The 21966-nt window shown below is 41.5% G+C and overlaps 1 long non-coding RNA gene across 1 annotated transcript; it reads left to right on the top strand.

The window, feature by feature from the left end:
- Positions 1–4865: 4865 nt before the first annotated feature.
- LOC138759946 (uncharacterized) lies at positions 4866–20606 on the top strand. Its single transcript, XR_011355265.1, has 3 exons — positions 4866–4935; positions 8175–8233; positions 20562–20606. It is a non-coding gene; the product is annotated as an uncharacterized lncRNA (long non-coding RNA).
- The last annotated feature ends 1360 nt before the right edge of the window (positions 20607–21966 follow it).

The raw sequence follows: 21966 nt of genomic DNA, 5'->3' as shown, positions 1-21966 counted from the left end.
CAGACACTGCGAGAATGTACTTTCCTTACAGACAGCGTGGGATTCAAACCCTCATCCAGTCCCGATTGCTGGCGTTGAAAAGGCATTGCGCTAACCACTACACCAATCATACCACCCAAAATCTGCTGGCTTATATGCTCCTTGGTGTCCCATGGGGGCCTATAGACCATAGGCCACTCCCAGCACATTGATAGCTCCCTTCCTATTTCTAACTTCCATTCACACTGACACAGTGGACACTCCCTCTGCAGTGTCCTCCCTTTCTATAGCTGTGATGCTATCCCTGACCAGTAATGCTACTCCCACCCACCCTCTCCCTTTTCTTCCTCCCATCCTATTCCTTTTAAAACACCTAAACCGTAGTACCTGTATCAGCTAATCTTGCCCTTTCTCCAGCCAAGTTTCAGTAACGTCCATAACATCATAGTTCTACGTACTGATCCATGCTCTAAGTTCATCCCCTTTATTCTAATATTCTTAGCATTGAAATAGACGTTTCAACCTTTCTAAGTGGCCACATTTATGTTTTGTCTCCTGCCTGTCCTTCCTCACCAACTCATAGCATCATGCTTTGATCCTTCTACTCTAATCTCTGCATGTAAGTTCTAATTCTCACCTCCATGCCAAACTAGTTTAAACCCTCCCCAACAGATCTAACAGACATGCCTGCCAGGATATTAGTCCCTCTCCAGTTCAGGTGCAGCCTGTCCTTTTTGTACAGCTCATACCTTCCCCAGAAGAGAACCCAATGATCCAGAAATTGGAACCCCCTACCTTCTGCACCATTTCTTCAGCCACATACTCTTCTGCCACAACTTCCTGTTCCTACCCTCTCTGGTACAGGTATCAATCCTGAGATTACCACGCATGAGGTCATGCTTTTTAACCTCTTTCCTAACTCTCTCTATTCCCTCTTCAGGACCTCATCCCTTCTCCTGTCAATGTCATTGGTCCCCACGTGGACTATAACATCTGGCTGCTCACCCTACCCTCCAGAATACTATGAACTTGATCAGAGACATCCCTGACCCTGGCATGAGGGAGGCAGCATACCATTCAGGAGCCTTTATCTCATTCATCAAACCTCCTATCTGCTTTCCTAACCTATGAGTCTCCAATTATCATAGCTCTTCTCTTCTCCGTCCTTCCCTTCTAAGCTGAAGGGGCAGCCTCTGTGACAGAGATGTGACCACCATGACTTGTCTCTGGTAGACCATCCCCTCCAGCAGTATCCAAAACAGTATAAGGGGATGACCACAATGGTGCTCTGCACTGTTTGCCTCTTCCTCTTCCCTCTCCTAACAGTCACCTAGTATCCTGCCATTTAGGGGTGACTGTCTCCCCTAATGAGCAAAATATTACAAATCTGCAACAAAATCCAGGCATGCATTTTAAAAATATTTTGATTGAGCATGTGAAAGTTTCTTTGGGAACAAGGAAGCTTGAGGACACTCTGGCTGCCTTTGATAGATGGTCCAGGTGCTTGTGGCTTGCAGGGTAGTCATTCAGAGGTTTCTCTGCAGAGGCATGTTGATTGGAGGCTGTATTTGCAGAAGCTAGGAGCTGCCTTTGAGATGAGACCAATGAAAAGTGCCCAGAGACCAGAAGGTCATGTTTTTTGAGATAATTGTCTATTACAGGAGTGAGAACAGAAAACAATTGATGGGTCTTGTTTGCAAGGGAATTATGGACAAAGTGATTTTATTGAAATTATATATAAAACCTCAGTGAGATCAAAGCTAGGCTATTTTGTACAGACCTGATCTCCTGGGGTGCAACAAAATCTGGGATGTGGGGTATTTATCCTTTGAGAAGAGATTTAGCGTATGGGATCTATGTTCTGTTGATGTGAGAATAAAGAATGGTGCTTGATAGGTTAGATGCAGGGACAATAATTCTCATAAATACTGTCTGTACACCCAAAGACCACAGACTCCAGGTTAATTGTATGTTTAATGCAGCAAAACAAATAAAGATGCCATACAGGAGCAATTCTTTAATCAAACTCTCAACCTGCTCTTACACTTTCAAAGAACTCTTTGGATATACGAAGATGAGCAAACTCTTTGAGGGTTCGACTGTTGATGTTATGTGTATGGAGTTTGAAATGGTTTTTTAACAAAGTTCTGCCAACTAGAAATACAAAATTAAAATATATGTGGTTAAAACAACACTGGAAATAGAGTTAATAAATTGGTTATGGATATAAATGAAAGAGCTCTGGCAAATGGTTATATTTAAGAATGGAGGGTAGTAGGCAATTGGCAGTGGATATTAAAGCGATTTTAAGTGGGGATATTGGATATCATGTCAAACTTTGCAGATGGGCCAGAACTCTGGAGACACTGTCGTCTGCCTCGTTGGTGACAGGGGGAACAGATGAAATTAAGAGTGGTGAGATGTGAAAGATGTCTGTTGTCGGGAGGGAGTATGAGGAAATGCCATGGAGCAATGTCCAACATGTTGCTGGAGCACCAAGCCTCAGGAAGTTGAGAAGAGAAATGTGAGATCCTTGGATTTACATAGAACATTACATTAAAGTACAAGCCCTTTGGCCCATGATGTTGTGTTAACCCATATACTGTATATTTAAAAAAAAACTCTATCATCCATTTGCCTAAGAGTCTCTTAAATGCCCCAATTATTCCAACCTCCACTAGCACCCTTGGCATCCACAATTCTCTGTGTAAAAGACCTACCCCTGATTTCTCCCCTCAACTTTCCTCCCTTCAATTTGTAGAGATGTCCTCTGGCATCATTGAATAGGATGAAGATGTTAGAAATTCAAACTGAATTTTTATTTATGAATGCATTTTTTTGAATGGACAGCCCAATATTTATTGTCTACCCCTTGTTGCCACCTTGAACTGTGCCCTCCTTTTGGTGAAGGTGCACAGCCAATACAGTGGTGATGGGGAGGGAAGTCCACGATTTAGAGCCAGCGAAGAGGATGCTGTAATCTTGGTGCTTGGTGGACAAAGGTCCCATTGAAGTGGGCAAATTTAAGAGGGGATTTTGGGCTGATATCCAACATTGAAATTAACTACATAGGCTGGAATGTCCAAGTGGCAAAAGAGGTGACAGTTCTATTCTCCCTTCCAACAAGCTCAGTATCTTCAACATTGGGTCATCAGAAGGTGATTGATACCCATAGCACCATTTCTAGCCGTGACCATGAGAGAGTGATGAAAAGTTCAAGGCAAACTCCGGTGGTGCCACAGAATGGAGGTATCTATCTCTGCAATACTCAACTGTGCTGGATCAACTCCATTGTTCATGCAGCATCCATAGGAAGTAAATGGTAGCCAACATTTCGTGCCCTTCATCAGTTATTAGCAAAAAGGTGGGGTGAGGAGAATGAGGAATGAGGGTAGATCTCTGGTAGGAGATCCATGATATCCATCCCTGCCTTCTCCACACCTTTCATATTTCTGAGGAACGCAAAAGCCAGAATCTTGAGCAAGGGTTGCATGGAGGAGCTCAGCAGCAGATCAGGCAGCATCGATAGGTAGAAATGGTGAGTCAATGTTTCAGGTCAGGACCCTTTATCAAGACTAGAAGGGGAAAGAATCTGGGGGCGGGGAGGGGCCCAAAAGGTATGAGAGGTGGAATGATGGGTAGCCGGATATTTCTGGCCTGTGTTGTTGGTTTTAATAGGCTTCATTAACTTGTGACTGTATTCATAAGTAGTTGAGGCACAAAATAGGGAAGTAAGGTGAAAGCCTAAACAAACTTTTAATGACTTCCTCATCATACTTGGCCACATTTACTTTTTGTTTAGTAAAATAACTGATAAAACATCAAGGAGGCAATCACCACAGCAACAAGCAGGGTAGGCTGTTGCCAAGGGAACAAGAGACCTCTTGCCTCAAAGAAGTAGAATCTCCCACTGGCTGTCCCCACCCAGTTACAAAATGAAACGGTGGAAAAATGTTTTCCAGTCAATTGATTCACAAGAACTCTTTGTTTATTTTACTTCATGAAGACAGCGAATAACAAACCTTAGGATCTAAAGGCTATTTCTTTGTATTGAATCCACAAATAGACTTCTTTGATGTATGTTTTGAAATAGTAGCTTCAGGGCTTTTGCAAGGCAATGAGAAAGTGATAGCCTTTCACTGAGCTGGTATATTTATCTCTTCTGTCAGCCTAATGCACTTTATTATTCTTTGCTGTAGGTTCAATGTAATGCAATGCTGATATGAAAACATTTGGACAAACCTCAGGGTATGGGTGGGGAAGACGGTCACACTTTAAAGTAGAAGAGGGAGCTGCTGAACCAAATGGTAAATGTTTGACTCTCATCCTGAATTCCTTCATTTGCAAAGAAGATAGGAACCATTTTTAATTTAATTTTATTTGGAGATACAGCGTTGTAACATGAGCTCCCGCCACCCAAATACACCTGTGTGACCAATTAACTTCTTAATTCCAGTATGTCTTTGGAACGTTGGAGGAAACCAGAGCACCCATGCAGTCATCAGAAGAATGTACAAAAGCTTCATAGAGAGTGGCATATTTGAACGCAGGTCGCTGATGGTGTTGCACTAACTGTGTCATTAAGTACATTTTTAATTACATTTTATAAATCTCTTTGATTAAATAAAAACCCAGAAGCACTTTATTCAAAGTTACTTCAGTCAGGACTTTAAGTATTTTAGTTTGAGATGGGAAGCTTTTATTGGCAACAAAAGGATCTCATTGTTTCTCTCTAAATGTGGCTCTTGTTGCTGGAGAATGAGAGAAGTTTGGATAACCAATGTGAAGGAATCAGAATTCAAAAGACTTCATTGTCCATTGTGATGAAAGATGAAACTGAAGTTAGGAAGTAAGCAGAGAACTCGAGGGGACTTTTCACCTCCAGCAAAGAAAGAACTGCTGGAGGAACTCCGAGGATCAGAGGGCATCCATGTGTAGAAATGATCAGCATTTCGGGTCAGGATCCAATATTGAGACTGAACTGAAAAGGAGGGTGATATTACATACATAAAGAGTGAAAGAAGCTGGGGAAAGGACCCAGAGGGGATAGGGTCCAAGAGAGAAAGGTGGAAAGGCAGGAAGAGGGAGAGACCACAAGGAAGAGAGGGGTTAGGGGAAGAAAAGTTACAGAGGTAGAGAGAGAAGAAAACAAAGTACAGGAATTGGTAAAAAAAAAAGAGATAGAGACATTGGAACCAGATTTTTTGTCGGGGTTGTGGGGGGGGGGAAATTCTTCATTTCTTTTTGCGAAATATGTTTCCTTAGAACACAACAATGAAAAGGAAGGAATTTCAAAGTGGGATCTAGAAGGCAGGTCTCTGCATTCAGAAATGGAGATGTTTGTGGAATCAAGGACATCTCCTGTTCTAAGGATTTTTAAAAAAATCATGTGTTCACTCCCCTGATTTTGTCCAAGTGCCAATTCCATGCAGCTTTTCTTTTCCATTGCAATTTTGTTTGTGGGGATCCCAAATCAATGAGCCCTTTTATTGGGGAGGGCAGGGACTGGAGCACTAGCTGCTATCAGCATGTTCTCTGAAGCCAAATGCCTCATGACTTGGAAGTCCATCTGTTCTTTGTTTATTCCTTGAAGAAGGGATCAGGCCTGAAATGTCAGTAATATATTTTTACCTCCTATAGATGCTGCGAGACCAGCTGAGTTCCTCCAGCATCTCTGTGTGTTTTAAAATCCTCCGTTGTCGCATGGTCCATACCCTGATATTCTCTCACTGATTGTACCTTTGCCACACCATTGCAGAGGTTCAAGGAGGAAGCTCATCCCCATTTTTACAAGGACTGTAAGGGATGGGCAATCATCGCTGCAGAGAAAAGTATCCTTAAGATTTCCCTTTCTAGTTCAATCACAGCAGATTGATATCTGTGGAATTGAACTTTGGCATTCTCAAAACCGTCAGGGTAGAAGAGGGTAAGAATTAAAGAAACGGAAAAAGCATTGAATTATTTTTCCTCAGCAGAAGCTGGTGTTATAAGTCAGTTGTGACATAGGAATAAGACACCCTGGTTTATAATCCTGCCTCCACTCTTGACAAGTGGTTGATGTAGTTCACCATCTGAAGCTCTTAAAGAAGATTTGAAAATTGGCTAGGCAACAGAAAGCAGAAGGCGGTGATGAATGGACTGAGCTCTGCCAAGGGAGTATTGGCTGATACTGCTCTCCAACCATCTATTTCAACACTTTGACACTCATGCTTTTCATGAGATATGTGCATGGACTCCAAGTAATATTGCATAAATGTATATACAAAAATAATAGAATTCTATAAAACCAAGTTGTACAGTCTGATGTCGGAATTAAGAAACTTGATCACCTTCATGCTGAATAAGAAACAGATGGTCTAGAAATTCTATATGTAAAGGATCTTGTATAGTAGACAAATAGGGAAAGCCAACCTGAAGATAGCAATAAAAAGGCAAATCAATATGGATTAATTTTAATGTCACTCTAATTGTGGATGTACATACATCAAGGTGTGGTTGCATTTGGTATGCTGCATGGAATTTTTGATAATCTAAGTGATACTCATGTGGAATTTATAGAAGAGTTATTGCGAGATTTCAAAGCAGGTTAAATTGTTCAATTCATGGAAGGACCACGAAAAGGTACCATGAGTCAGATCTTTGAAAGGTTTGGGAAATTGAGCCATCAATTCCAATCAAAGATAGAAACAGATGTGCAAAAATCTCACGTCAAACTGAAGAGTTATGTTCTCACCCTGTGGAGTTGTTTTTCATGGTACAGAAACCCCAGTAACAGAGGTAATGGCAGTAGGAGACAAACTGACAAATAACTCCACAGGAGGCTTGAAGTTTGCAGCTAATTTGGACTGTAGCTGGCTATATATTGGATGGATCAGTGAAAGTTCATGTCCTATTGGTGTTAGGAATCCAACTGGAGAAAAAATTGAGTAGTGAATACTACAAGGATTTGACTAAATTCTGAAGATGTAAATGGATTAATTTGCAGGATCATTAATTTACTGGGAAGTTCTATTCATGACTATTCAATTCTCTTTGAAGAGTCAGTGGAGTGAGGAAAGTCACAACGAGCTGAAATTCCCAATTGTGTCAATACCATTATGAGAATTGTCACTTTGGAGTAGGCCAACCTAAATATACCATGCTTATTATTGTTTGTTTGCATGAACATGAGCTTTTCAGAAAATTTAAGATTTGCATTTCTATAAAACCTTTCATTTTCCTTTCACAACTTCCTACAGTAGTTTGCAACCAGTGAAGTAGAGTAGATACTATTGTAACAGAAAATATGGCAGCTAATTACTCCACAGTAAGCTCCTATCAACTGCAAGTAATCAGAACTAACATATCTGAATATGTTGGTGTGGGGATACTAATTGGCCAGGATGCTGAGGGTAAATGTCCTGCCCTAATTTAAAGTGGTCTGCTGGTGTCTCAGTTTAACACTTCTTCCAATACTTCATGCTCCCTTGGAGGAGCACCAGAGTATCACTCTCAATTTTGACACTCAAGTGTCTAGTGTGAAGGGAACCCAAAAACCTTGGAATCAGAGACAAGAGTGTCATGTGGCCAGAAGTCCAGTACCACAGAACATTCAGTGCTGCCACGTAGGGTGGCCATTCCAAAGGAGGGCATGGTCATAGGTTACCAATATATTGCATAATGTGTTTTTTTTAATGATTTAAACAGTATTGCAAAAACAACAAATGCTATCTCTCTATATAATACATTTTATATGTATTATATACTTTGTATATATTTTATCTCTCTCTCACACACACACACACACACACACACACACACACACACACACACACACACACACACACACACACACACACACACACACACACACACACACACACACACACACACACGACCATGGCCACTCTAAGACACGTATACAAAATCCAGGCACAACCTTTCCATGGAACCAGCCACATTCAATGAGCCAAGTGGGTCATTCATGCCATAACAATTCTAAATAATTAATCGCTATCCTTGAGCATCCTTTCACAGTGTAGTCAATAGACTTTTAAAAAAATCCAGCTTCTGTGTCTTGATTTTCTGTTGCAATCTCGGTATTTGTAGACGTTATGTGCCTGCTTTCACCTTGGAAACCCAATTACAAGCCAAGACCCTTTGAAAGCAACAGGGTTTAATGGCCCTACAGCTATTTCTCTCCCTTCATGTTTCAGGTTCCTGTAAATATCTCCTTGGATCAAGAGTGCAAAGCTATAATGGCAATGACTAACTAGTAAGTCAAGTTATTTTCATTGTCACAATTTTGGCTGTAATTTGTTTTGTTAGTGGACTCAGAATTAATAGGAGGTATTGAATAGACCTACAGATCAAGAAAGACTATCTTACTGTGTCATTTCATTGCCATAATGTCATGGGAAGGCAGTCTTTCTTCCTATTAGTATGTTCCTTCTTACCTCTGTTACATTGGAAGGACATCACTCAGGAAGCAGCTGGATGAGTATCTTTGCTGGTGAATTATTCTGTTTGTACTGAAAAGAGGCATCAACAACTTTTTTTTCCACAGAGTTTGGTGGGTGTATGGAAGTATGGAACAAGCTGCTGGAGGAGATAGTTGAGGCAGATACCATTACAAGATTTTAGAAACATTTAGATGATACATGGACAGGATAGGTTTAGAGGGATATGAACCAAATGCAGGTGGGACTAGTATGAGTGGGGCATGCATAGTTAGGTTGGGCCAAACTATATGTCTCTTGCCACTACTGCTGCCTTGGTTGGATATTTGAAAGCACTCCTTAACTCTCATCTGTGCTAAATTGGGAGCTTGTGTTAAAATGGTGTATGTTTGAGTCTTGTTCTAGAGCTAATTTTACCTTGCAATATTTCTTTCTTGATAGTAATGCCTTCTTTTCCCCAATTCTCCACTCCAGTAACAAACATTGAATAAAAAATGATTTGTTTCCATGATAATGCCCATCCCCTTCCAAACATTATGACTTTCTTTGGGGAGAGAGGAGGAGAATGGTCTGTAGAGATGCCACTAACTCACTGGTTGTGAGTAAACTGATAGGAAAGAAATGTAAGGTACATAAAGTAGTTGTTTTTTTGTCTGTAACTCTTGTCAATTTAGGTCTGGAATGTGCTGAACATAGTACAGAGAGGCATCAGATGATAGCCTGTCCTCTTCATTCTTGCTTGGATAGTATGCCATTTTTCCACATTCCTTACATGATAGAAGGATGCCATTTGGCCTATTGAAACTAGTGCTTTATAAAGCAGTCCCATTCCCCATTAATTTTTGATGTCATCCATTCTCCGCTGATTTCAATCCACTACCCTGACTTTATCTCTCACCTACACACTAGAGCCAATTTATAATGGCCAACTAAATCATGAACTTCATGCCTTTGGGAGGGGGGGGAAGCCAGAGCACCTGGGAGAAAGATGCACAGTCACCGAGAAAACTCTGCACAGACAGCACCAAAAAGTTGGGTCAAACTTGGGTCTCTGGAGCTGTGAAGCAGCAGTTCTACCATTGGTTCCATTGTCTACTCTGGAGAAACAAGACACCGTTTTGTATTAGCTGTCACCTTGTGGGCAGCCCTCTTCCTCTGAGTCAGACAGTTGAGAGTTTCTACAGCACTTCAGGAAACTCAGCAGAAAGAGATTCAGCCTCTAATCCAAGACTGAGGGAGTGCTTCTCTACAAGTGTGACATAGAGTCTATCAGATCCACTGTTAGACTAAGAGCCTGTCTACCCTCTTGGGTTAATAGGGCAGCTGCCAAGAAAGTTGAGGAGAAGCATGTGAGTTTATTCTGGCCAATATTTATCCCTCAATCAACATTCTAAGAAAATTAATGTTCTATGCATTATGAACTTTTGTTTGCAGAGCATCCTGTGCACAATAAGCTGCAAACATTTATATATTGCATCAGTGGTTGCACTTCCGAACTGCTGAAAAGCGCTTTGCGATGACCTGAAAGCTGTAGAAATGCAAGTCTTTATTTTTTTAATTCTCTTTTGCAGCTCTTGTGTGTGCCAAATTGTTTGGTTGACCGTTTTACGGATTGCAAGCAAAATGTAAATCTGTCAGATTTTGGAAGGCTTGTAGATTATCAGAGCCATCCTGAGACCAGTTCTGAAAAGGTTTTTAATCAAAATTGTCCAACCCCGAGGGCAGGGGTGGGGGGTGCTTTTTATTAGCATTGAAGGTCAGAGGGATTTAAAAATATATATTACAAGATTGGTGCTCCAAACAGCAAAATCAATCTGTGCGTTCTGGTGTACAAATCAATAGAATGTACATGCATCTGACCAGCTTTTGGTTTTTCCATTTCAAAGCAAGTAAAATCAACTTTGAGAGGAATGTGTTCAAGGTAACAAGACCAGGAAAGCTGAAATGTAATGACAGTATATGTGGATGTGGTGTTCAAGTTCTGCTGTGTTTCTACTGACTTGTACAACGGGACTGAAGGACTGAATGGCTTATTTCTGTGACCCTGCATGGGTGCATCATTTAAAATGTTTGGAGGGGAATGTAGCAAGTGAATAACCTTGAGATTGTTTTTCAAATGATTACATTGGAGGAGGAACGGGCTTATGCTCCAGCATGATCCCACTTTGTGTGTGCTACTGACTGCATCTATTCATGCATTAATGTGGAACAGTACAGTACAAGAGCAGGGCCTTAATGGCTCACGATATCTGTAGCCTCTTTCAGGTGGTCAGAATACCCGACTGTAAATGCGGCTGTCGGGTGGCCACCTGCAAATGGAGAACCCGGCCAGATGCAGCACTTACCTAACCCTCCTTCTGTAGGTATATTCTCCAGCTCAGAGAATCTCCTGTTGCACCTGAAAGCAGCAGTGGGACTACGGTCACAGTCCACAGGAGCTGGCGTCCACTTGGACATGGCTCTCCTTCAGCCGTCACGTTCAGGTGACAGAAAGGCATCTTCTCCACGACCACCTGAACGTCCCAGCTGCACTCCCCCAGCTGCATCTGCCGGCGCATTATCTGCGTCTGAACACCTGAAAGTGGCTTGTGTCAACCATGATGCCAATTTAAACTACACATTAGTCTGCACTTGGGCTGTATCCCTCCATTCCCTATCTGTTCATGTATCTGTTTTAATCCCCCTTAAATGTTGCTGTTGTATCTACTTGCCCCTACTGGCACTATGTTTCCAGGTACTGACCACTCTCCATGTAAAGAAAATACAAACTTGCCTTATAAACCTCCATTTAACTTTTCCCTTCTCACTTTGAAACCTCCCCTACATTTCCACCTGGAAACTGGACTCAGACTACTTCCTCTGTCTGTGCCTCTCATGACTTTATGTGCTTCCATATGGTCTCCTCTCAGCCCTCAGCTCTCCAGAGAGCTCAATCCATGTTTGTCATGAATACTCTCTAATCCAGGCAACATCCTGATGAACCTATTCTGGACTCTCTCCAAGGCCTCCACATCTTTCCTTGCAATGCAGTGACTAGAACTATGTACAATGCTCCAAATATGGCCTTACCTGAGTTTTATACAGCTGCAACAGGACTTGTTGAGTTTCATAAACCAACCCTGACCAATGAAGATGTATACTGACTGCTATCTTTACCTCATTATGCTGCCACTTTCTGGGAGCTATGGACTTGCATCTCACAGTCCCTTTGTACATCAATGTTTCCAAGGGTCCTGCCATTTACTCTAAACTTTCCTCTTACATTTATCCTCACAAAGTGTATCACCTCACACTGGTTCAGATTAAACTCTATCTCTTATCTATGACCAAGACAATTTTTGAATCCATTGGATGTGGTCATAAGCTGTATTGTGCCTTATTCTTCTGGATCAGCTCACCATGAGGGGGGAAATCTTCAGTAAAAGTAGATGTATACCACATTCCTTCACTTACCCTCATCAATCATATTTATCACCTCTTCAAAAAGCTAAATAAAGTTTTAAGATGTGACCTCCCTTGTAGAAACCATGCTGGCCATCCTTAACAAGTCTATTCATGAAGACAGAAAATGTGGGAAACACTCAGAAAGTCAGGCAGCATCTGTGGAGAGAGAGAGAGAGAGAAAGTTAAGTTTCAGGATTAAAAAACTGTTCATGAGAACTGGGAAATCAGAAAAACAAGTGATGGAAAACAAAACAAACTTTTCTTTCTTCTTGGTTCAGAGGAAGGATCTTTTATCTAAAACGTCAACTCTGTTTCTCTCTCTGGAGATGCTGCCTCAGCAGCTGAGTGCACCCAGCATTTTCTGTTTTATTTCAGATTTCAAGCATCTGCTGTTTGTTTTTTTTTCTAACTTTCATCTATATTATTACTGGTGGTTTATCCAATAATCCCCTCTATCAACAGCGCAAATATGGATTAGCTCATTGCTATTTGTGGGAGGTTGCTGTGTGCATGCAAATTGCCTTGCTTCCTAATGTTAAAACTATCATTTCTACCTCCTGTGTGTTGACTGTAAAGTTATCTTAGCCATCCTCAAGTCATGAAAGATGAGACAGTAAAACCACTTGTATCCAGCCTATGGGGATTGGTAGATGCCGGATAAGTGAATTTTCTGGTTGTTGTATGGAGTGGTGAACTAACTGTGAGGTGCGCCAATTTTAAACCTCCATATTTTTTATCTATTCATTTCCCTCGAGTTATCTATTTATTTATTTGCCAGTTGTTTGAGGCTGTCAATTGCTTTAATTCTGCATAATAGGGGTTTTAATGCTTATAGTGTTATTTCTGTGCAGGACAAATCTGCTTACTATAAAAGCATGGACAAATAGGCTTAAAATACTTTCTTCCCCACACCCATCAGGCTCCTGAATGAACCCCACAACATCATGATCATGCTGCCCTTGCTTGGGATTAATTAATCCTTTCATTGAAACTCAACACTAAAGGTTGGCCTTGACCTGCTGAGTTCCTCCAGCACATTTGTGTATTTGATCACAGCATCTGCAAGCTTTCTTGTTTAACTCGATAAATTATGCTCTTTACATGACAGTATGAATGTTGGAGAGAACCTGTCAGAAGAATCCTTCTCACTGTATTAGATATGATGTAACTGCAAAACTAAAATATGTTTTGCTACTTGACTGCCTTACTCTCTGGACAAAACCTGCAAAATGGTTCAGATGTGACTAGATATATGTGAGAATCAACTGCGTGTATAACCACAATGGATCTAGCAGCTAACATTATGTGACATTTAATATTTAAAAATCTATCAAAGTCCAGCTACGGGCAAGGAAGCTATCACAAGCAAAGCCATGGGCACCTCGATGTGGTTACTGGGCTGGAATTGGCTGAAAAATCCAAATAGAGAATAGATATAATTTACCTTGACAACCTTTCCTTTTCATAACAAAATCATCATCTTTCATATTAATATCACTCCTGCTTGGCTTTCTGTTCACCTGTCTGGAATGCTTTGTGTCCTTGTTTCTATCTTTAACATTTGCTACATTTACACTGTCTCCTGTTCCCCCCCACCCCCCTTTGCTGTCTGTGGAAATTCATATCTGTAAATCAGCCGCGTCGCACTTTTTCTCCTGTAGGGTTCCAGGAACACATCACGTCAAAGTCAAAAAAATAAAGTGAGATTATGTTTACTGTTCAGCAGACAATGAATGAAGCCATGTCCTGACCTTGCAGACACAGCTGCACTTCATTACACTTCTAGAACGTGCATGTGCTGCTATTTCCAGATATTTTTTTTCTGCAGAACCAATACTGTCGCCTTGCTTATTTTAACAACTTGAAGCCATCTTATTGTTCAAAACTTAGTTAGAAGGCCATGTGGTTTGATTGAAGAGATATTTCCTGCTTGTTTGTGTTCAAAGTGCTTCACTCGTGGCTGTGCCCACCAACGCAATCTTTTCCCCGTGCTGCTGTACGCCCATTTCCTTCTCAGCCGCCTTACTGAACAGTCAAATGGAATTGTTGTTGTGTCCCTTGAGTCAGGTTCCTCCTGAAGTTGAAAACTGATCAGTTGCAAGATCGAAGGAATTCAGATGCATTTTGAACACCTGTGTTTCCAGTATTTACTGTTTTTATTTTGGATTTCCGGCATTTTTTCAATCTGAGTTAAACTTGCTGCTTGGTCATATAATTATTGGACTTAAACCCTTGGGTGTCTCTATTCACCGACATTTCTTAGTTTTCTACTGCTTACTCTCTTTTGCCCACCCTAATTGATTTTCAAGTGTCGGCAGTGTGGATTATGGTGGGTCATGTGACCTCTCCATCTGGAACCTGGTGGGAAAGTGGATTATGGAAGGTCATGTGACCTCTCCCTCTGAAACCTAGTCTGGATGTCACAGCACCTACCAATCAAGGTTGCACTCTGCCCACCCATTAGTGCACACCTGACCATTGGTCTAATCATCTAATGAGTACCTGGGCTGGACCCTCCAGCTTACTATACAGTAAAGCCCACCAACTTCAGTAGCTTCTCCTCTTTTGTTCTCCAACCCTGAGATGAATGCTGCTCCACTCCATGTCATGATCTGTGGATATCGCTGGAGAGGTCGTTGGTAAGGTGTGCACTACACAGGGATCGGGGCTGTTAGATAGCATTGGAGCCATGCCCACATTAGACAAGGAACAGCAGGTAAGATCTTGTAATTCTTGGTTGTTATAAGTCTGTACACAGTTGCTAGTATCGGTCACGTTAAGTCCAATATGACTGGGTTGTACTGTGCATGTAAATCTCTTCATGGTTGTTAGTATTGGTAGTGTTAAGTGCAAAGTGATTGATTATATTATGTTTCTATGAGTGTAAGCAGTTGCTAGTATCGGTAATGTAAGTCTAACATGACTGATTATATTGTTTTGTGGTTAAGAATACTAGTGTGTTTTATCCCTGTTGTGAACCTCCTTCATGTGTTTTAATAAAGATTTTTTTCTGTCCAGCCTGTGGCCAGCCTTGTTGCTTTTTGAACCCACCAAACTTTTCCCTTCCTACACAACACCCAGATAACCTTTTGTCTCCGTCAAGCCTATAAGTGGCCCTTTTTGAACATGTAGATCAGCCATTTGCCACTTTTTTTAGCCTATAGTCAGGTTTCTTAGGATTCTGCTCAGTTTAAGAGCTCCCTTCCCTATGAAGTATTCAAATTTTGGTTTCTTTCCTACCAACTACATAAAAAAAATAAATTCAAAATATTTATGTTATGTGAGGTGAAAAGAAAATGTGTTGTGGCCCCAGTGGGTCTGTAGGAACAGAATATGTGCCTGCTCTTCAAAAGAACAGTAAAATAGATGATGGTGGGATGTGGTGCAGGTGGTAGATATCAATATGCCCTCATCCTCACCAATGAAACAGAACATGTCTGTCTAGCTGTTCTTTTTGAGTGATAATTATTGAAAGCCAAGTGCCCCAATGGAAAGGTCAGAACTGCATGATTAGTTGTAGAATGTCTTGAAAACAGCCAGTGGCTTCAAGATGGGTCAATTGCTCTTCTGCATTGTGAACTTAAGTCCAGTATATCCCAATGTTACAACAGTTTGGGGATCAGAAAGTCACCATTACGGAATTCACAACCCGTTCACAACCTTAATTCACAACTAAAATATATGATAATGAAAATAAAAATTTGCACTGACAGAATTTTAGGTGAGAAAAAAAGAACAAACTAAATAAACACAGAGTGCAAAAGAAACAACAAATTTTAGCCAATTTTTTGGAAAATTGTTGATTTTCTTTTAGGAACGCAGCATACCTCTAAAGCAGGAAGATAGATCTTATGGAAGGTAAACCTTTTGCCCTGATATTTCCACTCTTGTCCTAGCCTAATACTTTGGGAACTACGAATACACTGCCTGTCAACATAACATTAAAGGGATGTGTGGTGTTACGAGCCCAGAGGACCCCAAAACCCAGCAGCAATAGATATTCACCAAGACAAATGGTTACTTAAACAAAAGTTGCTTTTAATTATCTTTAAACATGAAAATAGAATCACATTTTAACTTATCTCTATTGATTTACTTAACCTAACTTAATCCCCTTCTAATTCTAAGTGCACGTGTATGTAATGTGAGTGTAAGTTCAGAAAAGTTCTTTGGTTCACAGTCTAATTTCCCTTCTCATTCTTCCAAGTTCACTGGTTGCAGGCAATTCTTATACTGTGCACAGAATTTAACATTTATAAAGTTCACCAGCTTGAACGGTAAATGGTTACCCCTCAGGAAAATTCTTGTCGGTTTTCAGAGAGAGATTCGTTGTTCCTTTTTAATCTGTCACTCCAGTGTCTTTCTGACAAAACTTGCCCCCTTCAGGGTTCTCCAGATGATAACCTCTTTCTTTTAGATCATCACCGAATTCCTTTCTGTTTCTCTTATTCCAAGTGAAACATTAGACAGCCAGTCCTCTCCTCTTGCATGAACCACCAGGGCTTTGACCAGGCCATCTTACAACTGGGCTTTCCATAAGCTTGCCAGCTTGTCCTGTTCCAGTCCCAGCTACTTCTGCTGGCTGGAACACTCTACAAGTGATCTCTCTCACTCTCTCTCTCTCTCTCTCTCTCTCTCTCTCTCTTTTTTCAGTCAAAATCCTTCTGTTCGTTCTTCAGAAGCTCTTGCAAAAGCTCTGGAGCCGATACGTCTACCATGTGGCAGAGTTCCAGTATTTTAAATAAAATCTGTTTTAAAGTGTTTGTATGTGACCTACTCCAACAAACCTTCCCCAATTTTTCTCCCCAAAACAAAGCAGGGATTAAGCGTTAGGTCTCAGGCCAATTGGGAATATTTGAATATTGGAATGGGCATTGAGAGCTGAATGGCCTCCTGTTTTAATTGCAAAAGTGATCCCCTTTATTTCCTGACATAGCCAGTGGTTAACTCATATACTCAGACAATTGGTGTCTTTGTCCTGAAATTGTTCCATGCTTAAATAATCCCCTTGGGTTCTGGTGATGGGAAGGACCAAGCAACATTTCCACTTTTAGGGGTGGGTAGTCACACAAATGTCTGCTGCAGAGCCACATCCTGGGAAAACACACAGAATAAAATACCATTAGAATGGCAATGTTGTCAAAATTTTCCAAGTGCAAACAGTGGGATTCTGAAGAAGCACACAGGAGATTGCAGACACTGGAATTTGGAGCAATAACTGACTGGAGGAACACAGCAGGTCAAGCAGCATCCATGGGAGAAAAAGAATGGTCACTGTTTGGACCAGACCCTTTATCAGAATCAGAGAGGCTGAGGGTCTCAGTGGGTCAGGCAGCATCCATGGAGAGAGATGGCCAATCAACCTTTTTGATGGGGATTCTTTTTTGAGACTGGAGAGGGCAGGGGAGATAGCAAACATAAAAAGGGGAGGGAAGAGGAAGGGTGAGGAGCTAAGCGGTGAAAGGATACTGGGCACGAGAAGGTAAGAGAGGTTAGGAGACAGATAGGGAGGTGACTATTGGGTGATGGGAAGAAAAAGTGAGAATGGGTGCAGGCCTGTTGGGAGGTTTCATTTGAAACCGAGAGTCTGAGTGGACAAGACTGGGTGCACCAGAGGGTCCTTTTTCTCTTGACAAGGGGGTAAGTAATACAGAGGCAGGAATTTACATGACTTGCTCAAGAGAGTTGAGAAGAAAACTCTTACAACCAATGCTTGGGATCTGGAGCTCATTGCAAGAATGAACAGGGTTGGTGGATTAATTGCAGGTCAGTGGGCAACGTGTGTTTCGGTTGCCGGAATTGGCTTCTACCGTGTTGTAAATTTTTAAAAAACCTTGTCAAATTTATACAGCAGTTCAGGGGTTCTGACTTGCAAGGTGACAGATTGAGGGTTGGGAAGTAGGACTACCTTAAAGTCTATTTCTGACTGGTACTGGTGCAATTCCAGCACATGTGGTCTCTCTTGTTTACCTGATGAAACTTAAAAGCCACAGCATACTCACAGGGTATAATAATATCTGCCCTCGGCCTCATCATTGCCAGGGTGAGGCCAAACATTAAACCCAAGGAACAACACATCCTATTTCTCCTGGATAGCATCATGAACTAATTATTTTTTCCAACTTTAGGTAACCCCCCCCCCCCTCCCCCCCCCACTACTACCAGGTTTCAGTGTTTTCAGCTCTTCTTTACCATCTCCTGAACTAACTTTTCTCTCTGATTTCCCCCACCTCTCCGCAGTGATCTCTCCCTCTACCTATCTCTCTACCTCTCGCACCTTCTGTCCAATACCCTATCACCTCTCAGCCCATCCCCACAATCTTCCCCCTCCTTTTTCTTTCCCCCTTGATACTTTAGTCTCGAGAAAGGATCTTATCCTGGAACGTTGACTCACCGTTTCACTCCTTGGATGCTACCTGACTCTTTGAGTTCCTCCAACCTCTCATTGTGTGCTCAAGATTCCTCACTGTGCAGTTTTGTGTTTCTCAATTGTCTAGATTCTAGATTGTCTTCCCCTGTTACCTTTTTACCTTTGTTATGAGAGGTGACACATTAAAACTGTGTGAAGTTGCATGACTGCAATGCAGAGCAGCAGAGTCCATGAACATGGTTATAAAGATAGGCAGATTAAAACACACAGCAGTTGGTTCCTATTCCCTGTTGGTAATGATCAGGCACGCTGGGAAAAAAAAAGTCCATTCAAGCTTATTCCAAATTTTGTATCTGTAAAACTTTGGGTCTGTCCCTGTTGTAAGAAAACAGATTTGAAGGGTCTCAAAAGCAAGGATTCTGAACAAAGTCTTGTAGTAAACTATTTATAAAAGATGAGTATGGGAAAATGGTAGCAGGAATAGCACACAAACACACACAGTTTATAGAGAAAGTGGGAAAGTGATACCAGGAATAAAACACATAGGTGCACAATTTATAGAAGAACATGGGAAAATCACACTGGGGATAAAATGCACGTGCACATATACAACAAACTGGATACATATAAACATCAAGTTTTTAAAAAAATGCAATAAGATACCCGCTGCCCCTTGGCTCCATGCAGGCACAGCTCTATGCTACTAGGGACACTAAGTAAAACGCTCCCAAACCTATAACAGTGCACACCTTACCAATGATTTCTCAAAAGCTATTCCACAGTTCTTGGCTTGGAGTGAAACAGGGTGATCCCTTGGAAATGGCAAAGAGGGCAAGCCGAGCACATGTGGAACCCTTTATAGTGCTGTGGTTCAGTCCAGGTCATTTACAGGGTACCAATGGCTCAGTGCCAGCACAGACTGATCAATTACAACAGCCATGGCCCAAGACCAAGTACAGGAGGGCTGGAGGGTCCAGCCCAGGTAACATACAGGGATACAATGACTCAGTGCCAGGAAGGTTAAGCCGATTACAAAGGCCAATGGCCCAAGGCCAAGTACAAAGGAATTTAAATTAGTTGACATCAAGTTATGCACTAACTGATGGGGTGGGGACAAACTTTGATTGGTAGGTGGTATGTCTTCTGGCCAGGTGGTGGGCAGTGCTGTACATGACAGCCACAACCCTTCACAAAACAAATCCACCCCTCAGAATTCACACCACTTCAAATCATTACATGGAATACAGTGAGAAGAAAATGACTATATCTTAATAGAAGTCTTACCCTTTTCAAAAGAATTCACAAAAGAGCACACACTCACGCAAGCTAATGTACTGCATACAGGCACAGTATACTAAAAAATGAGGGTTTAACTTTTTCAGCACCCACCACCCACAGGCATGGTATACTCAGCAGCTAATGAGTACATACACATGAACCTGATCTCCATTGTCGACCCTGCTCAGGATCCTGGACTGGCCCATAGAGTCGGCCCTCTGTAGCCATATTTATGACACAAAAGAGACTCTGATGCTGGAATCTGAAATAAAAGTTTTCATGAGTGTTTCTCACTCAATGTCAACCATTTTATTTCTTCCACGGATGCTGCTCAAAACACAGAATTCCTCTAGCAACATTTTTTTTGTCTTACATAGAACAATGCAGCACAATACAGGCCCTTCAGCCCTCAATGTTGTGCTGACCAGTATATCCCTTTAAAAAAAGTGCTAAACCCTCCCTACCCCATAACCCTCTAACATTCTCTCATCCACATGTCCATTTAAGAGTCTCTTAAATGCACCTAATGTTTTAGCCTCCACTGCCATCCCTGGCAAGGCATTCCAGGCACCCATAACTCTCTGTGTTTAAAAACTTACCCCTGATGTCTCCCTTAAACTTCCCTCCCTTAACTTTGTACATATGTCCTCTGATGTTTGCTGATCCTGGCCTGGGAAACAGGTGCTGGCTGTCCACCCTTATGTTTAATTTCTTTTAAATGATTAAATTTAGATATACAGGATAGTAACAGGCACTTTCGGCCTTGTGCTTTATCCCAAGTCCGTGCTGCCCAATTACACACAATTAACCTACAACTCCGGTATGTTTGTGAATGGTGTGAGGAAACTGGAGCACCTGGAGGAAACCCACACAGCTATAGGGAGAATATACAAATGACTTGGAGAAATTGCCAGATTAGAGCCCTGGTTTCTGGCGCTGTAGCAGTGTTGCGCTAATTGCCACGCGAACCTTGTTTATTTGTTATTGCACTACTTTTTGTACGAGTTGTCTTGCCTGCAAAAAAAAAACCTTATTTTCTTTCTGTATTTCAGTACATGTGCCAATAGAGCAATTAAGATAGAAAAACTGGGTCAGAGGTAAGGCTATATGATTTCAACCCGAATGGCATTAGCAGTGTAATTCCACTTCATTTTATAGGAATTTCAAGACCAAGCAAATGAGAGGAAAATATTTGCAAAATATAATTTGGAGCCAAGTTTAACAGGCAGTGGTGGAAACATTATATGGTGATATTCAAGGGTCTGAGTGATTGAAAGTAACTGTTAAATATGGAGTTACACAGGACTGAGCTGGACTTGTACTGGCATTCCTTTGGGTTTATGACCAAATCTCTTCTCACTGCATCTTTTGGGAAGAAGGTTCAGAAACCTGAAATGCACTAACATTCTGGAGAAACTCAGCAGGTCATGCAGTGTTCTTTGGAAATAAAAGATAACCAATGTTTCAGGCCTGAGCCCATAATCAGATCAGAGTTGCTTTCCCCCCCACCCCCCTCACCAGCTGGCTTGTTGGGCAGAACATTAACGAATGTGAGTTCACACACAGCTAGATACAGGGACAGTTTCTTTTCTGCTATTAGATTCTTGAATGGACCTCCCATGAGTATAAGATAATGCTTTATACTATTTAACTGTACTTGTCTCTTTAACAATCTATCTGGTAATTTTGTTTTATGTGACACTATACCCCGAAATTTTGTTAGTTTGTGACACTATTCCAGCATTTTGGTTTTATTCTTTCTCTACCTGGTGTACCATGGAGAATACCTTCACTCTGTCCGCATCAGTGACAGGGATTGCTCAGTAGCCAACCATTTCAATTCTGTGTCCCACTCCCACACTCACATGTCTGTCCATGGCCTCAGTACTATCCCAGCAAGACCACCCATACATTGGAAAAACAATGCTTGATTTTCCATCTGAGTGCTCTCTTGTCAGATGGCATCAACTTCTTTGATTCCTGCTGACTTTCTCCCTTCCCTTCCCTTTGAGTTCTTTCCCTCAGCTCTCCACTGCCTTTCCTCTCAGAGAGGCATCCCTCCTCCCTCCTTTCTCCTCCTATTACCTCTTGCCTTGGGACCATGCTCCTCCCCTCACCCCTCCCCCTATCTTTTCTGTTCAGATGCCTGCCAACATTTTTCCATATCTTGATGAAGGGCTCAAGCCCAAAAGACTATTTTTGCTGTATAAAGTGCATTATTTGAACAACTGAGTTGGTCCAGCATCATGTTTTTACTTCAACCACATTGTCTGCAGACTTTCATGTTTTACTTGTACCATGGAGAAGTTGACTTGCCTGGATAGCACACAAACCAATGTTTTTCACTGTCCGTTAGTATACCTAACAATACACAATTCAATTCAATTCCTGCACTGATGTCCTGGGCTGTGAGATATGGAGTGGTTTACCTTTGAAGCTATTGATTTTAGTTTTACC

The sequence above is a fragment of the Narcine bancroftii genome, chromosome 4 (genome assembly GCF_036971445.1).
Source record: "Narcine bancroftii isolate sNarBan1 chromosome 4, sNarBan1.hap1, whole genome shotgun sequence".
In the NCBI taxonomy this organism is placed as follows: domain Eukaryota; kingdom Metazoa; phylum Chordata; class Chondrichthyes; order Torpediniformes; family Narcinidae; genus Narcine; species Narcine bancroftii.
The sequence above is the reverse complement of the archived record's forward strand: the minus strand, read 5'-3'. Positions and strand labels throughout refer to the sequence as shown.